The sequence below is a fragment of the Typopeltis vanoorti genome, chromosome 21 (genome assembly GCF_054136105.1).
Source record: "Typopeltis vanoorti isolate ZY-2024b chromosome 21, IOZ_Tvanoo_1.0, whole genome shotgun sequence".
NCBI classification, from domain to species: Eukaryota; Metazoa; Arthropoda; class Arachnida; order Uropygi; family Thelyphonidae; genus Typopeltis; species Typopeltis vanoorti.
Genome location: NC_143569.1, coordinates 42,441,590 through 42,468,973, shown reverse-complemented (window position 1 = coordinate 42,468,973; position 27,384 = coordinate 42,441,590). Strand labels below are relative to the sequence as shown.

At 35.7% G+C, this 27,384-nt stretch overlaps 1 protein-coding gene across 6 annotated transcripts in view; it reads right to left on the bottom strand.

The window, feature by feature from the left end:
- Positions 1-24,870, bottom strand: part of LOC150094789 (uncharacterized) — a 151,302-nt gene extending 126,432 nt beyond the window's left edge. For 3 of the 6 annotated variants that reach the window (XM_090411535.1, XM_090411536.1, XM_090411538.1), the window contains exon 1: positions 24,732-24,870. The gene's annotated coding sequence lies outside the window, so the exon portion shown is untranslated. The remainder of the gene's footprint in view (positions 1-24,731) is intronic. The other 3 variants (XM_090411537.1, XM_090411540.1, XM_090411539.1) reach the window with 2 other exon arrangements.
- Between the last annotated feature and the right edge of the window lie 2,514 nt (positions 24,871-27,384).

Genomic DNA, 27,384 nt, shown 5'->3' with positions numbered 1-27,384 from the left:
AGCCAACCTGCAGTGATTAAATTTTTTTTTATATATATATTTCTTGTATATTTTGTTTTATATAGATATTTCATTAATAAATAGATACGACACAAATAAATGTTTTATTTTTCCCCCTGTTCTGTTTTGTCACTGTTCTTTTTCCTCGTGTTCAGTTTTTTTACTGTTCTATTTTTTCATGTTCCGTTTCTTCGTGTTCTGTTTCTTCGGGTTACCGTTAGTACTATAGGTTGGCAAAGGGTTTAATTTTATATATATATATATATATATATATTTTTTTTTTTTTTTTTTTTTTTTAATTTTATTTTTACATAATCTGAAAACATTGGAGACCAAAGACTATCTTCAACTTCTTCAGGCCTTGAAATAAGTGGAGTGATCCCACACCAGGAACAAAAATTCTTCTTCCACCTAAAGACATTTCCAAATATTTGTGTGGATGACTGGTTTGGATCCCACAGATGCAAGTTGGAAAGCAAGTAAGTACACTTACCACTGGGCCAACCAGACTGGTTAACATACATAACATGTAAATTTAATATTTTTTGATTGATTAATTAGTTAACAAAAATCATGTGTTAACATTAATTTTTAATTAGATGCTTGATGCTGATTTGTTTAAGATTATTTAAAAGGTTACACCTGGAATTTGATCCTCTAATGGCCATTTTGTCATAGGTGCATTCTGTATTTAATTGTTTTGATAATGGACATGTCCGCCTTTGAGCAACAACAGACTTGATGGCTAGAAACAGTGGTGTTATATAGTTATAATGGATATTAGTTTTAGACAATTTTCTATTTGCTTTGAGGATTTGGGGATTAGAGAAAAATCAATCTGTTGTGGAAAATTACTACTGATTTAATTCAGTAGTACAGAATAAATGAGTTAATTCAGTAGTACAGAATAAATGCTTTATGTAAAACCGAATGAACAGCTGAAAATTTATTCAATAATTTATTGAACATGGGTTTTCACATGTGATTAAGGAACAGTTTCTGGAATGATACATGCCATTTTATGTTAACTTCAATTGTTAATGAAGAGGTCCATGTTGCCATTCACACAAAACAGGTTAGACAATACATTGCATTATCTACACTACATTTTAACATGTCTATTCACCCCAGAAACATTTGAATGGACAACACTTTACAGCAGTGTCTGGTCATGTAAGAAATCAAATGAGACATAAATTGCTGACTGTATTGATGGGGTACTGACAATGCAACTGTGTTTCACTGGCTATAATACTACCATGTAGCTAGTAAAATACACCTAACTCAGAAAGCAGTAGCAACTAAGCCATGAAAAATTTTAACATAACTGAAGAAAATACTCATTCTTTCAAAAACAAAATAATACTCATTACAAGTGAAAATTATTGCTATATTTAATATATTATCATAATGACTACACATAGACAAACAAAAAAAAAGGCCTTGTAGTAACTGTTACATTTGATTTTAATGTATTACATGACTTTTACTAATATTAGCTTTCTGCAACAATAAATACTTGAAAACTGAATTAATAAAAAAATAAAATAAAATAAAAGGAGGGGGGAGATGGACATCATTTTAAAGGGAAAGTTCTAGCAGTAGTATTAGATTGTAAAAACTAAATAAATAAATAAAAACATTAAATCTGGCAGAAAATGATGCTTCTAAATAGTTTTTATTGATCTGCAGACAAGTTTATAAAACAGCAACTTACTTATAATGGAACAAGCTTCACTATTTGCACTGCATCATAACCAATCTATTTTTAATATTATTATGTTATTACAAAAACTACTGTGTGCAACTGAGTTATTAATATGCAATAACATTATAGGACCTTAGCGAGAAGAAGGCTGGTAGTTCAAATAACTTTGTACTTGAATATTTTTAGTCTTAAGTAATATTCAATTTTCATCACTAGTCAAACACAACTTGCCTGTGGGAGACTTGAAACAGCAACAATTGGTATGGGGTGACAATCTATAATACTCATGTAATGACAGTAAGCTGAAAGAAAAGAGTATGCCATCTTCAAGGGAAAGTTTAATGCTCTTAGGGAAAAAAAAAAAGTAATAAAAAAAACCTGGCCTACAAATTCCTACTCCTCTCCAAGCATGTATCTACCAAAAAGTAAAAGCAAATTTCACGTCACTCAGCCGACTGTTCAGTAACATAGATAGCCCAATCTATAAATGAAACAAATTATTCTAACAAACATATTTTGTGCAATTACATATGATGTATTTGGCCACTATAAGCAAAGTGGAAAATGCAATCCTCTACAGTAATTGTTGTCCCAACTGTCGTGGGTGGTCTCCAAACCAAGGTTTCAGTATAGTGAGAGTGATGTAATTCAAGCACATGCCAAACAATGTGAAGAACAAAAATCTCCATTCAAGTGCAGCAGTAAAGCAGTTCCACAGGCCGGTCGTCAGAACTGGACTGATGTATTACAATCACGAGACTGTGATTATGTCTAGAGAGGAGTGTACATAGTAATATGTAGGAAGGAACTATTGAAAACATATGGCAAGAATTATGAGTGATCTCCATGCGGGCAAAATGACAAAGACTATTAGTAACAGTATTACTTCTAAGCCTCCATTGGGGTCCATCGCAAGAGGTCAAAAACACTCCCAGGCAACAATAACCATCATATTTTACCTTCAATATATTTAATGTTGGAGCAACATCGCCCAATCCAGCAATGAATTCCACTCATCACCATCTGCCAAGCAAAGAATCTCTTCACTTCCTTACTCACATGGCATTTGTACAGTTTTCAGGGATGACCTCTCATCCCAAAGGTCATTACCCATTATCCTATGCAATATTCTTCTATATCTATTTGATAGGCTCCTCCCACCAAGTCATATATCTCAATCACCCCCCTCTTCCTATCTGCAAAGCTCTGAAGACTGCATTCTCTCAATCTTTCCTCATACTCAATATTCCACAGGCATGAGAGTCTTAGTTATTCACTTCTGCATTCTCTCCAATGGTTCCTTAACACCAGCATAATCAGGTAACCAAACCTGTGTGCAGAAATCCAAACAAAGCCTAATTAGTGCGCATTCTTTGCTTTATAGCAACAATTTTCTAGGTAAACAAAATCCTCATGTTTGCAATGTATTCCCTGAACTTCAGTTCCCTATTAACCAAGATTCTCAGATCTCCCTTGTCACCTGCACTTCTGGAAGCAAAGTTCCTCTAATATGGTAAACCCCATTCAATCTTCTCCGGGCAAACTGCATAACTTCACTTAGCAATACCAAAACGACATCCCCATTCTTCAGCCTAAAGCACCAACCTATTCAAATCCTCTTGTAACATGTCAAAACTTCCTGACATTGCTCTTCTTAATTTAGCATATCAGCAAACAACTGAATATCTCTTTTCACACTGAACTATACCATGATATACAAGTTACACAACAGTGGTCCCAGAACAGAACCCTGTGGCACTCCACTCACTGCCTTCCTTTTTTGGAACACTACACCTCCTATAGACAACTTGCTGGCTTCCATTACTCAACCACCCTGTAACTAAGTTACCAAATGATTATCCATCACCATCCTGCTCAATTTCAACAGTATCATGGAGTACTCCATCAAATGCTTTAGAAAAATCCAAATAAATCACTGTATAAGCATCTCCTCAATCCAATACACTAGTCTCCCTATTATAAAATATAACCATGCTACTAAAGCTTGCCCTCCCCTTAACAAACCCATGTTGCATTCTCATGAGATTTCCATTCTCATCAATCCAAGCTTGTATTTTGTCTCTAACCAGTTTTTCCAACACCCTCACCACTGCACTTGATATACACTCCGGACGACTGACTTGGATTTTCCCTTATGCAGTGGCACTATTTTCCTTCATTCCATTCTCCTGTCCCCAAACTTCTATTGAACAACCAAGTCAAGCAGCTCCTTCACAGATTCCCACAACATACATGGCGATAACCGATCCAGTCCAACATTTTAAACACTTCTCATTCTTGAATCCCTCCTTCCTATTGCTATTCAACACTACATTGATGAAATATTCACTTAACATGTCTACTATATCTTCAGCAGATGTGACTTGTGTTCCATCTCCAGCAACTGAAGTCAGTCTTCCATATTTGCTCTTTCTTCTACAATTAACATAACTGTAGAATTATCTAGGTTTTGCTTTATTGCTTCAGCCAATCTCTTTTCATATGCCAATTTCTCTTTCATTACTCATCACCTTCCTAGCCTCCACCATATACTCCTCAGGTTGCTAACAGGGGATACCCTGTTCTTCATATCTCCCCCATCACATCCTCTTTCTAAAAAGCTGTATAATTCCTTTCTTCATCCATTTCACTCCTACATTTTTTTTTATCTCTAAACCTTAAGAACATAATCTAACATTGCTATAAGTATTGGCAATTAGATTATTGTTTTAGGTCTTCCAGTCCAAACATTTGCACCGAACATATCCCCAAAGTAATCCTCACTAGCATGAAAACATTCCCCACACTACTATGAACTGCCGTCCCTTATCTAAACCAGGGTTCTCCAAAAGATGTGCCAAGGCTGTACAAATGAAAAATCAGGCATACAACAACTGGTTCAAATCAAGAACCCCATCCTCCTTCGATGCCTCTACTGAAGCCCAAAACAGATGCAAGAAAATTATCAATGCTTCTAAAACAGAATTTGAATGGGCAAAAAGCGGAAGCTTGCAGCCTGTCCAAATGGCAGCCATGCCTTTTGGTCTCTTGCCAAGGCAATTGGTCATAACTTTTGCTCTACACTATTCTCACCCCTATCATACCCAGATGGCTCAATTGCAACATCACCCACAGAAAATGCTAACCTCCTGGCTTCACACTTTGTCTCTAATGCACACATAACTGACAATGACAAATGCCCTCCAGTCATTCCAACTGCCCAACATACAACATCCCCTGTATCCTTTTGCCAAAAAGGATATCATAAACCTATTGTCTAAATTAGACACAAAAAAAAGGCTCCTGGCCCTGATGGCATTCCTCTGATTGTCCTGAAGGTCTATGCACCAGAACTGATTCCTATCCAATGCTGTTCTGTACATACTCTCTTACTCCACTGGTATATATCCCAAGGTCTGGAAACTGGCCTATATTCAACCCATTCCTAAAATGGGTGACAAATCATCTAACTACCACCCTATCTCACTCACTTCAGTCCTATCCAAAGTGATGGAGAAACCTTTCATTTGACAAACCCTACTCTACACAACTCACTTTAACCCACAGAGCATCAACAATTCTAACCTCCAAACCATCAACTCTCAGCTCCTGTTCTACCTTGAAGGTACTCAGCTATTAAGCAATCACCAGTACGGATTCCGTCGATGCCGATCAACAGGAGATCTACTCTCATACATCATCCATCGCTGGACAAATGCCATGGAGAAATTTGCCGAATCACAAGTGGTTCCACTTGATATCTCTAAAGCCTTCGACCGAGTCTGGCACAAAGGCTTACTAAGCAAATTCCCATCATTTGGATTGTCTCAGGACTTCTGCGATGGTAAACGGCTCCCTATTCTCTCACCACCCAACTAATGCTGGGGTCCCACAAGGTTCAGTTCTCTGACCGACCCTCTTCCTACTGTATATCAATGCCCTACTTCAGTTGACCTCCAACCCAATACACAGTTTTGCAGACGACACACATAGCACTCCTCCCTTTCATTTGACAAACCCTACTCTACACAACTCACTTTAACCCACAGCACATCAACCGCCACTGCCCTTAATTCTGACCTCCAAGCCATCCTGAAATGGGGCTCAGATAACCTCGTCAACTTCAAGGCTAGTAAAACCAAGTTCTGTCTTATTTCTCACAAAAAAAGAACCATTTTCCCCCAGCATTATTTTTGATAACACTCAGATTCCCAGACAAGATGAGATTTCTCTTCTCGGAATTACCCTGACATCAAGCCTCTCCTGGCATAAACACATCACAACCATTGAATTCTCAGCTTCCAAAAAGCTAGGTTTTCTCTTTCACTCAAGACGTTACTTCAACTCTAAACAGCTGTTAACCTTAAACAAATCGCAAATCCACCCAGTATCGAATACTGCTATCTCACATTTAGAGTGGGCTCCTAAAAACTTCCTCAAAATGCTTGACTCAATACAGAAGAGAGCAATTAGACTGATCAATGACCCTCATACCAACTTGCTCCCCTCACTCTCACATAGACGTTTGGTGTCTGCAATTTGTATATTCTATAAATATTTCCATGGAAAATGTTTATCTGAAACACCATCGATAATTCCTCCACTTTGCAGTAAGCCCATTGGAACACACGTACAGCTGCTGCCCAACATCCTTTCACAGTACACCTTGAAACCCATAGAACAAGTTTCTTTTCCTCCTCCTTCATCCTTGCTACTGCTGTACTGTGGAACAGTCTTCTCCTCTGACGTATTTCCTGATGACACACAGGCTTCGAATGTAAGCAAGTTTCTCCTTTCCTAACAATAATATACGGTACTAACGTACTATAGGTTGACCAGCCAACCTCTCATATATATGGGCCCAACATAAAATAAATAAAAAAAGTAACTGATTCTGGATCAAGTCTCAGAAATCAGTTACTTTTTTTCTAGTCACTACTCAGACCGGTTTCAGCCTTTTTTGAGGCTTCAAAAAAGGCTGAAACTGGTCTGGGTAGTGACCTCCCTCCATAATGTAATAACAGCATACATTTCCTAGGAAATGTGTTTTTACATTATGGAAAATACCTAAGAATAGCGATCTGAACTTCCTCCACTTCTGCCACGAGTTTCCCGGTACTGTACTACGTACTAGGATCACTTGCATTGGCTAACGCTAGTGTCGCCGATACTTTATAGTTTACTATAATCGGCAAGAAACTCTCTGATTCCGATCTTTGAGTTTCTTATTCGGTTTTAAAACTATGCGGGATTTAATATCCCCTTAATTTAAGTAATGTTTTCATTGCCGAAATGAAGCTTATTAGCTCTTTAGACTTAAATAAAAATAAATATTTGATTTACTTTGTTGTTTATGTGTTATATTCATCCTGTTCCAAGAAATAAAAAAATTATAATCAATGCCTAAGCCTTTAAAAAAATATCACACCTCATACATAATGTGTAGTCAAGCACTGATCTGAGCCAGACTTCTTGTGTGTGTGTGTGTGTGTGTGTGGGAGAGAGAGAGAGAGAGAGAGACAGAGAGAGAAGGGAAAAAAAAATACACCAATTTAGCCAGATAATCAACTCAAGCAAGTTAAATGATTACCAGAATTCCCACTACTAACAGTGAGTAGAGATTTCTGGAATGCATGAATAAATACAAACTTCCTGAAATTTTCAACAAATCAAGGTCCTACTGTTGTCTTTGGTTGCAGTTTTTTTCACTTGATTATAAATTAAACTTGCTAAGAAATTATTCGTTTAATCCTTTATCCAGAGCCTCAATAGCTCAGTCAGTATAGACAAAAGCCCTTTGGTCAGAAGATCTGGGTTCGATTCCCATCAGTGACATGAGGTACCTTTATCTCATACGGAGGTGAAGTCCCCCCCCCCACTGGACGAAAAACCCAGTAACTCAGGTTTTTCATCCCACAAAACAGGCAAACCGGTCCCGTGAATACACACAGCTACAGTCATAAAAATATCCTACAGCAAGGAAGGCAATGAGAAACCACCTTGCTCATAATCATCTCTCTAGTATGGTAACATACCGCTACCTCCACTATCCATATGGCTGAGGGAATAGGATAGGAATCCTTTATCAAAGAGTAAACAAACTAAGTTTGCAAGCAAACTATCTTCACAACTAGGCTACTTGTATATAGAGAATAATGACATCACATAATTGCCTTAGTATCCCATAATGCAAAGTATACAAATAGCCTAGTCATAAAGATACTTACTTCACGAGCAAACTTAGTTTGTTTACTGACACTGTGTTTAAAACATAAGTTTCTGTGGCTTAACAGTTTTGTGAGAAGCGTTTGGTAATGAGACCACTTTAAGTCATATTCTTTGTGGGAAGCTTTCAGTATTGAGACTACCTTAAAATGTGGTCACAATACTGAAAGCTTCCCACAAAGAATATGATTTCTTGGCAAGTTTAACTTATAACCAAGTGAAAAACTTTCTACAACTAGATATAATCCAGAGTATTTTAATAATAAGGTGTTGCACCTTTTCACTAGTTGTATATGGGAAATATGATTTCTGCACTACTTCAACCTTGGTATCTCTTCTGTCTGGCTCCCACTGATCAGACCTCAATAAAAATCTCATATATTCTCATAATTTAATATAATGTAAGAATCAGATACCTAAAATGAACACAATGTGTCATTTATGATAGTGTTCCCCCCCCCCCAAAAAAAAAGCAAACTGTGGGTGGAAAGTGGCTTGAGCAGCTGAATAAACTTAAATTTTGTGGGGTAATTTAAGTTATACTAAGGTTATACAGTAATACCCTGCCTTACAATGCTTCACTTTATGCCGATCTGCTCATACAACATTTTTCAATTAGGAGAAATGCCTATTTATACAACACTGCATTTGTTCATATTATAGTTCCAGTGACATGATGCTACCGTGAGTTAACCATTATGCAGTTTTCATAACTATTTTTTCACATCATTATTGCTCACTGTATCTCTCTCTTTATTTGTGTTTCTGTGACTGTATTATTTTATTCTTATTAATAATGGCAGATAGAATTCAATCTAAGGGTGCTGTTACTTCCAGCAAAAATAAGATGCTAAACCTATTACATTAAATACTGAGATTAAATTATTAAATGTAGAGACGATAATGCATTGAACAATAAGATAGGCTGTGGCTAAACTACCTTGCACAACTTTGTTACAAAGTTCTTAGTAAAGTGAAAACTGCTACACTAGTTAATACTACAGATATCTGTAAACATAAAAATCTTATTACTGAAATGGAAAAACTTTTAATGATGTCAATTGATGATCAAATTAGTTGGAGTGTTACTTTTTGTCAAGCTATGTTGAATAACCTTTGTTTTCGAAAATTATTTTAAATTTCTTGTTTGCATAACTCACATAAATAACTGATTTATTTATGTGAGTTATGTAATTTATGTACAAGGGTGATCTGAAAAGTTATCGACCTCAACAATAAATGGCAACACTATCGGCAAGATTTTTTTTTTCTAAGTTGGTACATCTGTCATAAGCATCCATGTGAAATTGCAAGTCATTCTATCAAGTAGTTTGTTTTATACAGCTGTCTGAAGCAAAGGTATTGTCTGTATCCCTTGAAATTGAGTATCATGCAGTTATAAAATTCTTTGTAAAAGAAAGTTTAACACCAAAAGAAATTCATTTGAAGTTCATAAAAGTTTATCTGCACTCTTCTCCTTTGTTTTCGACAATTAAGAAATGGGCTGCTGAGTTTAAACATGGCCATACCAGACTTGAAGATGACCCATGTGAAGGACGTCCAAAAAGTGAAACACCAGAATTCACTGATCAAGTGCATGATATGGTATTGGATGACCGGCAAGTCAAAGTATATGAAATTACTGAGACTACAGACATTTCAAAAAAATGTGTAGGATATATTTTTGCATGAAAAAGCTTTTCGCAAAATGGGTGTCATACTTGCTCACAGCAGATCAAAAACGCAGTTGCATGAAAATCTCTGAACAGTGCTTGGAGCATTTTAACAAGAATAAAACTGATTTTGTGCATCGATTTATTATTGTGGATGAGACTTGGATTCACAATTACACACCAGAATCCAACAGCAGTCAAAACAGTGGACAGAAGCCGGTTGTTCAGCGCCTAAGAAGACAAAGTCAGTTCATCAGCAGGAAAGGCCATGGCATCGGTGTTTTAGGATGCTAAAGGCATTTTGTTTATTAATTATCTTGTAAAGAGTAAAACGATAACCGGGGAATATCATTCCAATTTTTTAACCAGACTAGACGAAAAAATTCATGAGAAAAGACCCGTTTACAGAAGAAAAAAATCATCTTTCATCAGGACAATGCACTGTCTACAAAGGTGGTTTGGCAATGGGAAAATTAAGGGATCTGCACTATGATTTGTTGGAACATCCATCCTATTTCCCAGATTTGGCTCCCTCTGACTTCTATCTCTTCCCAAAACTAAAACTCTTCCTTGCCAGTCAAAGTTTTTCTTCGAATGAAAAGATGATTGCAGCTGTAGAGGGGAATTTTGCAGATCTTACTGAGAACCACTATAGGGACGGGATAATGGCGCTGGAACATCGCTGGAATAAATGTATTACTCTTAAGGGAGATTATGTTGAAAAATAAAAATAATTTTGAAATTATAAATTTGTTTTTTCATTGTTAGGCCGAGAACTTTTCAGACCACCCTCGTACCTATATGATGCTTAAAAACATTATCATCAATTATGTGTATTTCAGCTGAAAAAAGGGGCAGTGATTCATATACAACAGTAGTATGGAACCTAACCTGTATATACATACACACACACACACACACACACACACACACACACACATATATATATATATATAATTATTTACTATTTCTTTTAAGCAAGTAACAGACTGGTGAACTGAAATCAAATTATATCGTGTTGATATATTTCCATCAAACATTAGGTATCATAGGGATGAAATTTAGAGTATTTTCTTGGAATGGAATTTAAAGGGAGTTAAAACTTAAGATTAAGAGCCTCCTTAGCTCAGTTGGTACAGACAAAGCCCTCTGATCAGAAAGACCCGAGTTCGATTCCTGTCAGTAAAACGAGGAACCTTTATCTAGTCTCTTTTGATGAAAGTGAGTTAGTTGGTCTCATACGGAGGTAGGGGTTTTTCACCTGGAAACTCTGGTTTTTCATCCCCCAGAACAGGCAACTGTTCTGGGAGGGGGGGCACAGTCCCTTGAACACATGAATTACAGTCAGGAATACTTAAGACCCAGCTATAGGCCTGCTTCGTCAGTTATGCCGGGATAAAATTAGGGGGGGGGGGGGGTAATAAGCTAACAGTTACTAAAATACTGCAGATAAAATATTCTTAAGGATATGTTTTCTGAAAAGTTGTTTAGAACAAATCTCAGCCTCTTTCAAAGTGGCATATAATGCCAACTTTATTTACAAACCTTAAAATGACTGAAATTTCAGTCTTTGTGATGCAGGCTACTGAAGTAATTTTGCAGTTTGTCATGGTAAGATGAACAATAACTCAACGTTCTTACCCACATACATTCTCCAAATGAGAATAAGAAAGTTTGAAATTTTAAGTAATTTTTATTATTTTTTTATGATAATCATACAAGAAGCTGTTCAACGAAAAGTACATCAGTACTGGGAGGGACAGAGTTGATGACTCCTACAAGTTGTATACTAGGATATACAAAAGGCAGGGCCAAAAGACAGAAGTAGAGGGAATGAACAAAGGAGAAAAATTTGTTCTGTGAGTCTGGAATTGAACTGCAAAAAGATATAATTATCAAGTGAACATGTTTCAACAGATTTAAGAAAAAATTCTGGAAATTACCAATGCAAATTTTGAGTGAAGATCTGCATGAATGAGAAGAGTGAATTGGTGAGAGAAGTCGTTAATCAACCTAAATGTTCTCATCTGTGTTGAGTCGAAGCTTTTTAGGGAGCTCATTGAGACACCACTCCATATGCAAGTACGGCATTTAATGGTTGGCTTGATGCCAAAAAAAGAAATCTTGTCCAGAGATATCCATGATTATTATTATTATTTTGAGAAATAAGGTAGAATTGAGTTTTGTAAGTTAAAAGTTAGCAAGATATCATTATCTTACTAAAGAATGCCTTAGATCAAAAGCAGATAGTCTAGAAGTTTTGGTAATTTGTGCAGTGGAAGGTTTATCAAGTGACAAAGAGAAATGCAACTTACTTTCATCAAAAAAAGAATGGAAGCTTGTAACACTCCAGCATTAACTACAAAGTTTGAAGAAAAAGATTATCCACACCTAATGCAGCCAATCTTAAAAGTCTGCAAAACTCAAGTGATTGCTCTTTATGTGTCTAACTGCAGAATTCATTTAGGTTGGAAAATAAATATTTACAATATGAACAGACTTTTCGGTCCCAAGTTGAGGCCATTTTCAATGCATAAGTTAAAGAGATAAAATAGAATGGCAAAAAGTATAACAAGTGATAGAGAGATGACAATATAGAGACAAGTGATAGAGAGGTGACTATAACAAGTGACAAGAAGGCCAGCCTTCATGGCTGAGTGGTTAGGGTAGTCGCTCTACAGCCAAAAGGATGCGGGTTCGAATCCCACAGTGGGCATGGATGTTTGCGATTGTCTGTGAAAATACTAGGTGGTGATGGGCGGTAGAAGGTGAATTGAGTGGTGGAGACAGAGTTGTAGAGTAGGTGCCCTCTCTCAATGAATCTTTGGACTCCCTGGAGGTGTCATATAATAGCAATAATAAATGCAGGAGAGCATATAATTCAAGAAAAATTCTGTCATATTAAATATCTATTTCCAATGTAAGTGAATGCTATGTTTGCTTATAGCTAAGGCATCTGATCAGAGTTCAGCAGAAACTTTTCTGTGATATTTGGCCAAAGATAGATTCCTGCTAAACTGTTAGAATCCATGTCAGCAAATGCTTATTAGAATAACCAACTGTTTATCTGAACACACAGGGAGGGCAATCTGCTCTCATGATAATTGAAGAGCAGATAATCAAAGTACAATTATGTGGTGCTGCTGAAATGAATTTCAATGATAGAACCTTAGTCGGTTAATTGAAGGATTGTTACTTTGATGGCCAGATAAACAGATTACTGTACTTGAAAGGTTTCAAATGGCAATAGAAAAAAAAACATGACTTCCATTTGGACACCACAGATTTCACTGTTAAGTGAAAATGTTTGGAAGTAGAAGACAGAAAACAATCCAACTATGGAAACAAAGAAACTGCAAAGATCAATTCCACTCAAGATTTTAACAATAAATATCAGTCATGCTGATGAAAATGATTTGTTTCAATAATGAAATACCGCAAGTTGGTATAATCAAAAGAAATCTAAAAACGGAGAAAAACTAATGTAAAAAACTTTATTACTGTAGAAGCTTCACCTAAGTATCATAGGTAACATCAGTACTAGATCACAGAATGTCAATTACACAAGAGTGCTACCTGAATAGCTAATGTAAGATAATGAAATAGTGAATAATTTCCTAACTTATTTAAAAAATACACACACACACTAAGGACACTTTTACACCTCTCAGTTATCCAGATTCCTTGCTCTTGTGGGTTAGCTTATTTTGGACAAATTCATCTAGAAGAACACAAGTTTTATATTAAATACCATGAACCTGAACAGTCTAGACTTGCTATCAACACTAAACACAGTTTATTGGACAAGAATCCTCCATAAAAGTCATTTCCTCGTAGAACGTCTTTAGAAAGAAATGTGAAACTTTACTAATTTACTTCACTGTCCTTACAGCACATTCGTACATACGTGGGCTAAGGATCTGTTTCCTTTTTTTTTTTTGTACTAATATCTTTTTTTGTATTTTTATTCATTTTTTTCACCTTCAGAAAACCTTTCTCTAAGCACCAAACAAGGAACTTTTTTGAGCCACATTACGTATCCAATAAGCAGAGAAGTGGTCTCACACAAGGTAATGAAATTCATCTACAGCCTAAAATAAGGAACATATCACAAGCATTTTAATATTAGTTAGTTAGGATTACCTAGCATTCTGGCAGGCATATGAACAATGTGTAAGGTCACTGACGATAAATGTCACAGAATCTCTATCCAGTGATCAGTGTAGTTGGAAAAGAGAAGCCAGAATTGTGAACATTAAAATCTGAAAAGATGAGCTTGTTATTATGATAGCTGAAATAGAGCAAATCAACATTTAAAAAAAAAAGTAAATCAAAAAGTTCAGCGGTTGGTGGTATTGCAACAATGAGACAAGATTACTAGCCAAAGAAGATAAAAAAAAAAGGAGATTTGAAAATATTCAACTGGTTTTATACCCAACATCTTCAGAGCACAAACAGTGTCACAGAAATTTAATAGACAAGCTTAGGTGTTGAAAGTTATAACTATCGACTATTTAGACTTACAACTAACAGCCGACTCCTCTCTATAATTTTTGCAAAGACAAAAATGACTGTAAAAAACTGACTAGAATAATTACAAATAGAATAGCAACAGCTAGCTAACCTTGTACACGCAATACGTGTTTCACTCACGTTCGATACTATTCTATTTGTAATTATTCTAGTTGGTTTTTTACAGTTATTTTTGCCAGTTTTGCATAATTATGTGATTGTTTAAACTTATAAGTGCCCTGAAGATGCCAACAGTTAAAGTGTGGCAAAACTAGTTGGTTCAGTTTAATAAAATTTATCAACACTTGATCTGAAAACCAAATATTATTATTATGCCAGTAAATGTAATTGGAAAATGATTGTGCTGCTCAGACTGCACTACTTATAAACTATTTTATGATCCCACTAATTCCCAAAAAGAAAACATTAAAAAGGCTTCTTAAAAATGTCATAAGTTGTCATCCTGAAATAGTTAAAAAAAAAAAAAAAAAATTAGTTTCCTCCCATATATACAAATCGCCAAAAATTCATAAACCCTCTTGGTCCCATAATAGATGTTACTGACTCTTCTCCCCCTCTCTTAAGTTAGCCAGTTAGCAAAATCCTTAACCCCCACTTATAGGTCATTCTTATATTATTAAAAATTCCACTCATTTCAAATCTATTTTAATAATCCAAAATTTAAGATTTGGTGTCACCTGTGTTTTTACCAATATACTTCTTTTCGAAACTAAATTTACTAAAAAATGTTTCCCCCTAATATCACTGAACTTTTTAATTTTATCATTTATTCTTGCTACTTCACTTGAAGTAGTATTAATATATAAACGGACTGAGGATCAAGCCATGGGCTCATCCCTCTATATTATATGGAGAATTTAAAAAAAAAAACATGCTCTTGATACTGCTATTCTCAAACCTTCTACACATACCAGCCACTGAATTAGAAACCTTTATACAGATATACCTAAACGTCTCTTATTCAACGTATATTTGCCCACATGTGTCACGTGTTTTGGGCAACCATTTAAGAAGCTTGCTGATCAGTAATTGTCAATAGTACCCCATTTTTTCTCCATTGTGATCGATGATTGATCACAATGGGGAAAAACAAAGGATCTTTCAGATTCAACCATTTGAATCTGAAAGGACTTTTGTGGGTCCCCCATCTGGCTGGAGTACCATTTTGAAAACAGCAAAGCTAACTGGTTTCTCAAAAAGGGAGATATACAGTGTTTAATCAGTAGGGAAAAAAACACATTGCTTGTTTAAGAAACATAACTGTGATCCTAAGACAGTCTATCAGAAATGAGATTGCAATAGACTAAGAAGGCTTGTATGGACAAGCCTTCTTAGTCTATTGCAAGCAGAACTTCCTGTGTGCAGTAATTGATCGAAGCATTTAATGACGGCTATTCTCAACCCATATCTCGCCAAACTATGTGCAGTGAACTGAAGAGGATTGGTAAAGAAAGAAGCAGTGGTTCACCGAGTATGACAACTGCCATCATCTTCCCTGGCCTGGAAGAATGTATAGGACATGTTAGAAAAACAGATCCAGGAGCAAAGTCCTCTTCTGTCAAATCTGAGCCAGTTAAACTCTGTCTGGTGAACACCTAGTGTGTTGTAGACGTAGATGCAATCCAACACCTTGTGGAATATATGTCAAACTGCATATATGCTATAATTCAGGCTAAAGGAGGTCCAACACGATATTAAATAAAAGTTTCTAATTCAGTGGCAGGTATGTGTAGCTGGCCAAGATACATTGATGATGTGTGCTCTATTTGGCTACATGGCTCAGACACATTAGGCCCCTTCCATCTCAACAAACAGCATCCCAGAATCCAGTTCACTACAGAAAAAAATAACAACAGCCTGCCTTTTCCAGATACTCTAATCACGCATCCTTGCTTTCTTGGTTTAACGAAAACTCATCCATATAAGTAGATACATACAAACTTTTCTATCATCCTCCCCTCTCAACAATATAGTGTTATCAAAACCCTTGTTAACAGCGTACAATTTGTTCTGCCAAGGCTAAACTTACAGCTGAACTCTTCTTTATTTACCAGACTTTCTTGTCCAATGGCTACAATGCCAAAAAGATCAACAAATTAATTGTTCTCACATCCCTTTCAACATACTAGTAATGTCATCATTGTTCTTTATATCCAGAGCACCTCAAATAAAAAAAAAATAGCCAAACTCTTAAAAAAGTACAATCTCTGCACCACATTCAAACCTTATCTGAAGCTGGCCACCCTCATCCACTCTACCAAGGATCCTCTACCTCCCCACTCTGTTCAAGATATCTATGAAGTTCATTGTTCCTGCAACAAATCATATTATGGTCAGCTGGGAGATCTGCTAACTTCTCCCTAGAAGAATATAAAAAGTGCATATGTCACCATAAGTATGCATGGATAGGCTGATATATTCGTCAGACATGTTGTAATAGATTTAACGGTATTGACATGAACATAGATGGATAAGAAAATAACTATTTATTAACTTAAAAGCTAATATTTCACTGGTATTATATCCAGCATCTTCAGAGCACACAACACAAAGTTTGTTACAAATGCAAGACAACCACAATCCGGTGTAACAGTGGGGCTAGTATAAGTAATTGCAGCGTGCAACACAAGACTAAAGTCCTAATAGGGTGCCATCAAGGTTATAAAAAAATAAAATAAAAAAATAAAAAAAGTTCAAAGTTTTGAAATAGCAGTCCAAATAATAGTCTTAGAAAGTTTGAAAAAAATAAAATAAAATAAAATAAAAGTAATAAATATTAATTTGGTCTTAGGATGACTGTCTCCCAAATCTTTGGTAGATTTATACAGCCATACTGTTAAGGTTTGGAGTATGTTTTAAGGTTTCTGTTGATTCCAGAAACAACCTCTCTGACTTGTAGAAGCTTCTGTGCATTACTTTTATTTCTTTCCAATTGATTCTGTGTGTAGGGGTATCCAAAGCATGGTCTGCCAGACCCGACTTGCCACAGCGAAAGTGTTGGATATATTTTTTGTGTTCACTGAGGTGGATGTCCACAGTTCTTCCTGTCTGTCTGTAGTAGGCTTGATGGCAAGAACAGGGCACTTCATAGACTCCTGGATGTGATAAAGGAGTGCATTTGTCCTTTGAACGGATGAGAGTTGCTAATTTTACATAAGGTTTAAATACTGTGCATAGTTGGTGTTTGTTAAACACCCTAGATATCTTTTCAGATGTGCCTTTAATGTATGGGATGGTGATAGTTTTGTTGTAGTCTTCTATGGTAGATAGAGGGGTTTTCTGGGTAGCATTCAGTATGTTATCTATCTTATGGGGATTATAACCATTGGTTAAGAAGGTGTGGCGTAGGTGAGAAAGTTCAGCAGTGAGAGCAATGTCATTGGAACAGATTGCTCTAGCTCTATGGGTTAGTGTTTTTAAGATACCATATCGTTGAGAAGGGTGATGGTGTGATTGTTTGTGTAAGTACCTCCTGTATGTGTGGGTTTTCTATAAACCGAAAATGATAAGGAACCTTCTGGAAGACGTGTGATCAGTGTGTTCAGGAAGGGCAGGCAGTCATTGGCTTCTAGTTCCATTGTAAAGTGGATTTTAGGGTGCTGGCTATTTAGATGCACTAAAAATGTATTCAATGTGTCTGGGCCATGTGGCCAAATAGCAAACACATCATCAACATAGCGTGGCCAGAAACTAGGTTGAGAATGGCTGTGTTGATAGTTAATTTTTCCAGATGTTCTATGTAGAAGTTGGTAAGGTGGGGGGGGGGGGGCGAACCCATAGCTGTTCCAGCTAATTGTTTGTATATTTTCCCTTTCCATGTAAAATAACCTGCCTGTACTGTGAATTTAAATAGCTGAAATATATCTGGGGGAAATTGTGAATTTAGTAAGTTAAGTGTTTCAATCAGCTTTTATTAGCTTTTAAGTTAATAAATAGTTATTTTCTTATCCATCTGTGTTCATATCAATACCGTTAAATCTATTACAACCATAAATATGATCAGTCAGGGCTTATTGACCATGCCTTGGATACCTTGCACAGAATCAAATGGAAAAAACTACTATGCTTCGCTGCAAAAAATACAAATATTTGAAATACTTTTTTAAGAATCAGCAGCTGATTTTAAAAAATCAACGTAATCTTAATAAATATGGTTGTATTAAACTTCCCAAGATTTGGGAAACTAATTCTTAGGCCTCTTGCCCAACACAGTTAAGGCTAGCCAACAGCCCCCACCCCCCCATAAAACTTTAGGCTTTTAGTCTAACCTTTTCCACTTATTTTGTGCAAATTTGTGTTTTTGCAATTTTAATACGGTTTCCCTGAAAATGTCTCAGAGCGAGATTAAATATAAGAGTGATTAAACGTGATGTTTATTTATGTAGGTATTTTATTCCACTGAACCTTAAAATGAGTAATTTATAACTTATTTTAATAGTATTACAACACCAAACTAAATTATTAAAAAAAAAAAATGTTTATTAAATGGCTTATATTTCTCTAATTTCAAAACCAACATCTTCAGAAAACATTGCATGATATGTTAGAGGCATTTCTGAAAAATAGACAGAACACTACACATATACAACATCACAACCACCTTTAAACCCCCGGCAAAATTAAGACACCTACTCAGTTCTTCCAAGGATCCTCTGCCACACTTAGCTCGCCCAGGGTTTACAAAATACAATGCACATGTAACATACCATATAAAGGGGAAACAGGGCGAACCATCCCAATCAGGAAGGATGAACACAAATGACTTATTAAATACCTCCATTTGGAAAGGTACTAAGTCCCTACACCACACCAAAACCTGGTTTGAGAGGAAATTCAAAAAGGCATGTGAAATGCTCAAACATAATCCAAATCTGAACAAAAATGATGGTCTAACCATTCCAAGAATGTGAAGGACCCAGCTGCAACCTTCATAGCAACCACAAAGAAAAATCTCAATACAAGAAGACTTGGTGAAGTGTTTTTTTTTTCCCCAGAACATTCAATAGCAACCTGAACTGCACAAATCCAGAAGAAAATCTTAGTACAACAACACGAACTGTACAATTTCAGAATCTTAGTACGTGAGGACTTGAGCAGAATTTATTGTAGTTTTATTTTTTTTTTAATTTTTTTATGTTTTTTTATTTTATATATATATATATTTTTTTTTTTAATCACTAGAGGTCAGGCTAAGAAAAAGATTAGTTAACAACGTAGATTTAATTTACCTTTATAGAGTGCAACAGCATGTGGCTTGGTTCCTATACACATGTATCCTTCTGATGATAACCTCAATACAGGGGTCGAAACGTCAATTGTTATTTTATTAATAATTAGTAAAATAATCATTTCAACATGTGTTTTGTGTCCCTAAATTCTTAAATATGAAAACTGAAACTACTGAACAAAAGAACTGGTCTTAATTTGGTTTTCTCTAATGTCGTAAAAAAAAGAAGCATTACAGTTATGTAGGAGTGGATCTTGAGATAACGGTATCCCATTCTATTTATAGAAATCCAACACACAATAGATATTTACATAATTTACATAAGCCTCTGTAGTGTAATTGGAAGAACAATGGAACATTGTGCCCTTCAACTGGAAAATATCTGAGTTTGATTCTCATCCTGAAAAAGAGGAATCTTTATATGGGCTTATTCAACTGAAGATGAGCTAGAATCTCATATGGAGGTAGAAGTTTTTTTAATCTGGAAACTTGGATGTTTCAGCCCACATACAGCCAAATTGGCCTCAAGTACACATACAATTTACACACACAAAATATTGTTGGTGGTGGGTGATAGATGGCTTTTGTATGTTGATAGTAGTAGTCGTTGTGTCGTGGAGGATTAAGTAGAGGAGACGAGATGTGTAGTGGAGTGGGGTGCTCTCCCAAGATGAGTCCTAGGACTCAATGTTGGAAGTTTTTCCGGTTGGTTATACTATAAATTAAAGATGCCAAGAAATTATATTCTTGGTTTAATCCTTTATCCACATGTAACCAAACAGCGTGGGCCCACTGATGAGACCTCAATAAAGGTCGAAACTGGTCTGGGTAGTAGTGACCCTTCCCATAATGCATAGCATTATACATGTCCATAAGGATATGTGCTTTGCATTATAGGATACTAAGGCAAGTGATGTGAAGTCATTAGCCTCTATATACAAGTTTTCCAGACCCATTAACTACACAATGCACTGTAAGCCTAATGTCAACAATGCCTGTAACTTTTGGCAGGAACAAACTAACCAATGTCAAAACCTCCTACCTCCTTCTGGCATTATTATATATAAACTGTACCATCCCTCTAGGCCTCAACCATCTTTACCTCATGAATTGATACCCTATTCAATATTTTTGCTTAAAAGACTAGATTCTGCACTTGTTGGTCATTCTTACACTCATTCATTTCATGGGTGCCTTCACCAAAATCACCTGCATTCATTCTAAGTACTTTTTCCTGACTTTGTGTTTACACACTCTCAGTGAACAAACCTCTCTAAACAGCTAACACCAAACCATTTAAGTGCAGTCTATCAGCATCACACAAATCCTTCCATCTATCAAACCTGCACCCAGGGAGGAGGGGGCTCCTTGGTCCCCTCCCTGGGTGTGCCAATGGCTCCAACAATAACTGATTGTTAATGTTGGCATACTTCACAAACTTTAATATATATAATCAGGTTAATGATCCAATTTAAAGCAAAATTGAGTTAGGTTAACAAATTTTAGCAGATTCCCAAAAAAGCCAAAAGTTCGAAAATTAATTTTAAACTGTGGATGTCACATGTTTGTGCCAAGAAATGCTAAATATCAGTCCAAGAGAAAAGAGAAAGATGAGAAGATATTTAATCTTGACTGGTGATCTACATATTATTAAAGGTAAAAAGTGAACTGAGATATTTTGTGTAAGAAAGCTGTAACTCAGATTACAGCCAAAACAACTAGGGCTATGAAACTAGCTTATTATATCTGTTAATGGTGCACATTCCTCTGACCATTTGACCTGTTTGTGATAGGATAGTTTCCAAGAGGAAATATGCTACCATATATGTATAAAAATGACTAACTATCCTTATGACCTGAGAAGCTGTTGTATCAGGTCATACTCTACACAGAATTTGAACTATGATATTTCCAATCAATGTGCAAATGCTGCATCATTCTTCTGAGTGTTATGGAGATGTCTTGATAGGAAGAAGGTAGGAATGTGTCCTAGCACTGAAGGTGACCAGGGGATCTTAACCCCATGTGTTAAGTGCTGGGAGAAACTCATGTTAGAGACTTAACAGAGTAAAACAGCACTAAGAAAAGATTAAAAACATTATTTAATTCTTCCAGTAATTCTTTCATCTTAGTCACTGAGACACTGGTGGAGATTACAATATGAGATGTAGCATACACAAAGGCAACACAAAACTAAGTGAAACACGTGGAGTACAAGTCCTAACTAGATGGGACACCCTCTAGGGCAGTGATTCCGAAACTTATGGATGTAAAGGCCTCTTTGGAAAAATTAAAATATTTCACGGCCCCCAATCAAAAAAAAAAAAATCATAATATAGACATATATTATTATAACATTTATTGTATTTATATTCAATATAGAAACAAACACAGCGAATATTGCTAAAATCAAATGCAAATATTACATTTTGAGCATCTTACATACACATTTGACATGGCACATTATCTTATATTTTTATATAGTATTATATAGATTCTATAAATTTTATATAGATAGATATTATTTATCTTATTAGTCTTGAAACATTTTAAAATTGTTTTCATTATTTCACTTCCCCTCAACAAAACTAAAGGCCCCTAAGGGGGTCGTGGCCCACAGTTTGGAAAGCGCTGCTCTAGGGGCACCTGTTGGCAGCCTAAGATGTAAACTGGGATCTCCAAGTATTAGTGTTTCCCATATTTTGAGAAGTTTTATGCAACCATCTTTAGATCAGGTTGATTTTTGAGAGCTGCTGCATATTCCAAAAAGTCTTTCTCCTCTAAATTTATTGCAATGAGGCATGGTGGTCTTTTCCCAATTGATCCTATGAACTGTATCTAAAGCATGGTCTGCAAGCACAATCTACCATGATCACATGACTGCAGATGTATTTTTTGCTTCCTTCCAAGTAGATGTTGACTGATCTTCCTGTCTGTCCACAGTAGACCAACTTGCAGGAAGAGGGCACCTCATAGTCCAGGCAAAAAGATAGGAGGAAGATGATCTTTAGTAGAACATATGAGGATAACATGCTTTTGACATGTTTGGCATTAAGATTCTGTATATTTTTTCTGAAGTGCCTCGAGAAGGTTGAAGATTGGTTATTTTTTGATACTGTGGGGACTGTAGCCATTAGATAAGAAGGTATCCTCTGAACAATATAGTATCATACTGTGGAGAGGATAACTTCTCATGCTAACCAATAGAACCTATAACCTTTGTTCCAGTGAGCCCTCCCTTACAGCAGAACTTAATCATATACATCACACCTTATCTAGTCTCTCACTCTAGTCTTTCGTCCATGTGTTTCACTTAGTTTTGTGTGCGTTAGTCTTATACTGTAATCCCCGACAATGTCTCAGTGATTGAGATGAAATATTAAAAGAATTAACATTTTTAATCCTTTCATAGTGCTGTTTCACTCCATTAAGCCTCTAACATGAGATCCTAACCTAATGACTAGCAACATGTAGGTTGTGTTTAAGTCACTGATTGTAGATGACATCAAATCTTTCAATGTGGGAAGACTGTGTGGTTTGTCATATAAATATCAATGAAGTGTACTAGTATCAAAAAAACTTTCAATAGGCTTGGAGATCAGAGGTCACTTACATAGCAGAAAAGAAGCAGAGACAGAACAGAGCTTATAAAGCATTCCTACATTGCTGGAAAAACCAAAAGACAGTAATCCATCTACCAACAGTAAACAACTAGAAAGAAATCTGGTTACTCAGTTACTGGTGCTTTTTTGCTGAATTATACTGAGTTAAAAGCAACAGACTGATAGATGGGTGATATATCTCTGTCATCCTTTTGGGTTTATTGGTGGTGGTGGTGGTGGGCAACAAGTTTTTAAATTACAGAATGTACATGAAATGAGAGTGAAAGGTTATGTAACAGGATATTCTGGAGTATGGGTCTTGGTAATTCTTATTTCCCTCTTGTTTTATAGAGCAATTATACTTTATTTTTACTTACTACCTACATGGAAGGTGAACATTCTTCATCTTTATAAATCATAGTTGAAAAGAACTCTTCAATGAGACAAAATTACCAAGCCAGCACTCACGAAAGATATTTACCCTAAACATGTATGGCAACACATACATATACACAAAAAAATACCAACTAAGCACCTCCATAGTGCAATTGGAAGAACAACAGAACAATGCACCCTTTTATAGTAAAAGAATTGAGTTCGATTCTCATCGTGATGAGAAGAATCTTTATGTGGGCTTCCTCAATTAAAGGTGGGTTAGCTGATTTCATACAGGTGTAGCAGGCCATTTTCCTCCCAGAAACTCTGGTTTTTCACCTCGCATAGAGCAAATCAGGCAAGAGAACACACAATTTACAGACAAATATAATTAGTGGTGGCAGGCTGTTGATAGCAGAAGTGTTATTGTGTAGTTGGAGGATTAGGTAGGGTAGACAGTGAGTTGTGTAGTAGAGTGGTGAGCTCTCCCACAATGAGTCCTTGGAGGCATGACATAATAATAACAATAAATAATGCTACAGGTCGTAAACGTTGACCTTACTATAAATAAAATAATGGCAATTTAAACTACACGTAAAAATAATTCAAAATGCAACTTAAAAACATGTACAGCCTAGTGGCTGTGTGTTTCGCAACCATGTGCCTGGGGAAGGAGTGTCCTAGGTTCGATTCCAGTAGGAGATGTGAGGAGCTGAAGGATTTTCCTCAGCCATAGCCAAGTTAGCCGGTCTTGGGCATGGACAGTAGGACTTTTTCTCCAGTTTATCCTGGGTTTTTTTTTTATCCAGCAAAGAATGTCCGTAGTGTTGAGAACTCAACACTACGGACAAAGGATACACCGGGGGGGGGGGCTTACCACCCTATCCTGTGAACGGTTTGAGGTCCGATAATTAATAAACCCGCGACACCGCAAGGTAAAAGAAGGTAAAAAGAAGATGAGAGACTTAAAAACAAAAGAGTGAGAATATACAAACAGAACATAACTAATAATAACTTTAATAACTAACGTTACCTATATAATTTAGAAAGAATGGTAGATTTGCACTTCTTGACAGCAATGTTAATACTAGTTAAATTTTTGGTTTCATGATTTCAGCAACTACTTTAAGAAAACTATTAATTATGGCTAAAAGGAGAAATGCTTCGCACGAATTTATTGGTATTGAATTATCCAACAAATAACCAATCACTAAACTACAACGTTCCCTAGCATTTCGTAACATAAAAAAATAATAAATACCAATATAATCAGCTTGAAATAAATCCAAAAGCACTGAAATATTTACACGCGATAGTAACAAATGTGCAACATTACAATCAACATTTCAGATTTCTAATTTAATTTGAAAAACTCTACTATCACTTACCTAATGTATGTTTTTACATATACATATAGAAAATGTTTAAAATACGTTAATATAAATACCACATTTGTTTAAAAGAAAAAAAAAACTTGAACCTTTTTCCCTAAAATCCTATTGTCCCACAAACCCTAAACAAGGTACTCTGTGCACAGTTTACATTCAGTGACGATCATTTTTAAATTTCACAAACAGCACAAAACTCGCCCATTAGCAGTACTGAGAAATTGTTCGAATTTATTTCGAAAAAAAAAGTTACAAAAATACATCGTTGTTTAAAATACTAGAATCTATTTGTATATTTTTAACATATTTGATCGAAGTTCGTTATTACGGATTTTGCAAGCATCGATCAATTGAGTGGGAGCTGTGATATCCCCTAATCAGCAAATACCATTTTTAACCCCCACTGGATCATCATCATAACACTAATTACGGGTGTAGACCATATTGGTCTGTTCCGGTCACATTATCCATCCAATATCCTTTTTTGAGGTCTACCCTGCCTTCTCTTACTAAGTGGCTTATATTTTAGTATTTGTTTAGGATAATAATAATAATAATAATAATAATAATAATAATAATAATAATAATAATAATAATAATAATAATAATAATAATAATAATAATAATAATAATATATCGGGTGTTGGCCATTCGGTTTGCATGTTCAATCCATTTTTGTTTATAATCGTTTAGTTTTTTTTCTAATTCCCCACTAGATCAAAAAATAAATTATGCTTGATAAGAAGTTATATTATTGATTTCATTCTTTACCTAAATGTGAGAGAACAAAGTATGCACAATAAGCATCACAGTTATGCCACATCTGCATGAAAGCAATTGACTTCGCATAAAATTTCCCAAATAGGGTCACAATAAAACTTGAATTTGCTGTGGCTAGGGCATGTTCACATAATACACAGCAATATATACGTATAAGGAGGCGTGTGTGTGTGTGTGTGGACACACTAAACAAATTAATATAAAGTCAACTGTGTCTTGATGCGAAATCAATTGCGTCTCTACATATAACTAACAGAGACTTGAAAATATGACACTGCAAATTTTCTTTTGCTAAAAAATATGATCCAAATAGAATATAATTCCTTTTTAATAAGAATAAATTTCAAAATACATCTTCAAAAATAAAAAGAAGACTTCTGTTTGTCTTTTTTTATTTTTTGAAGAATCTTGATGCTTGCAAAATGTCTACATCCATAATAATTGAACTTATATCTAGTTTATAGCAAAAATAATTAAACAAATACCTACTAGAGTTACAAACAATGATGGATTTTTGTCATTTTTAGAGGAATTTTGAGAAATCACTCGATACTGGTAAGTGATACCGAGTGATTTTCATGGGAGATTTTTGTGTTGTAGTTATCAAATTTCAAAATGATTCGAAAGAGAACTAGGCATAGTGTACCTTGCTTGGGGAAAAGGTTTATGGCAGATACATCTGTGTGTCATGTGCAATCTCTTACATTCACTTCTCTGGTCCTGCAGTAATGTTCTGAGATTCCAAGTGGCGCAATTTTGATAAAAGCATTTATCTTAAATAAGACCCAAGGTCCAAGACTACTTCTCTGCCTGATATGACTCATCTTATAAAGGTTATGTTTATGACATATAAATTTTATTTCGTTCCTGCTATGTCAGATTATCTTGAGACATTGCAAAGTGTCCTGTTAATTTTTCATTGCAACGCCATGATCAATTTGTCGGTATCCTTAAATTGTTCAAGATAATCATCTTCACAGCTGTTACACTGAACTATATTTCTGCTTCGAAGACTGACTGATGGTTGATTCTGCCATCAGCCAGAGATATTCATTAAATTATGAGGATATGCTCGCCATGACTTGAAAGCCGGGAACACCTAGAAGCAGCAGCCGAGGGTCCGGTTATTAAATATAAAACTCTCGGATATCGGATTTCTTCAGCATTGAAGGAGAATTCTTGCTCTCGTAAAGTTTCTCCCTGGAAACATTCGAGTTAGTTGGTTCTCTGAAGAGAACTTACAACCTCAAAACAGCTTCCAGGCGAGCGAAACTTTTATGAACTGCAGTAATAAAACACGAATATATGGACGCTTGGGCAGCTCCTATCTCCTTTAAGTAGTACAAACAAAGACAAGTCCGATGACGATGATTGTATGCTCATACGATGTCTGGTAAAAATTACCAAGTTTCTACAAACATTCGAATTTCAAATAATGTCTGATCTGTAATATCCACTATGATAAAAGCATTTTATCATAGTGGATATTACTTGATGCATAAAAATAATGGTATTAGTCATGCCATCCGGATGCAGAACGATGAGGTGGAAAAACTAATTCCCTTGATTGACTCTGATGATCTGAGAAGCGAGAAGTAGAGAACTTCTTTTATAGAGAAGTATCTATAAAAGAGAAGTATCTGTAAATGGGTGGTTGAACAAAACAACATTGAACAGCGAAAGGGTGAAGAATGTAAGTCTCCTGCCATGCTATGATAGAGGCGAAGTAAGGAGGGCGTTGGTAGCAAAGAAATCGATACATACATTGTTCAGTAGGATTTGTAGACCTATTATCTGAGTTCAATGGAAACGATTTGTATAATGCTGATGGAATATATCTAAATTGCTTTGATGTTTGGGATCTAGAGAGAGC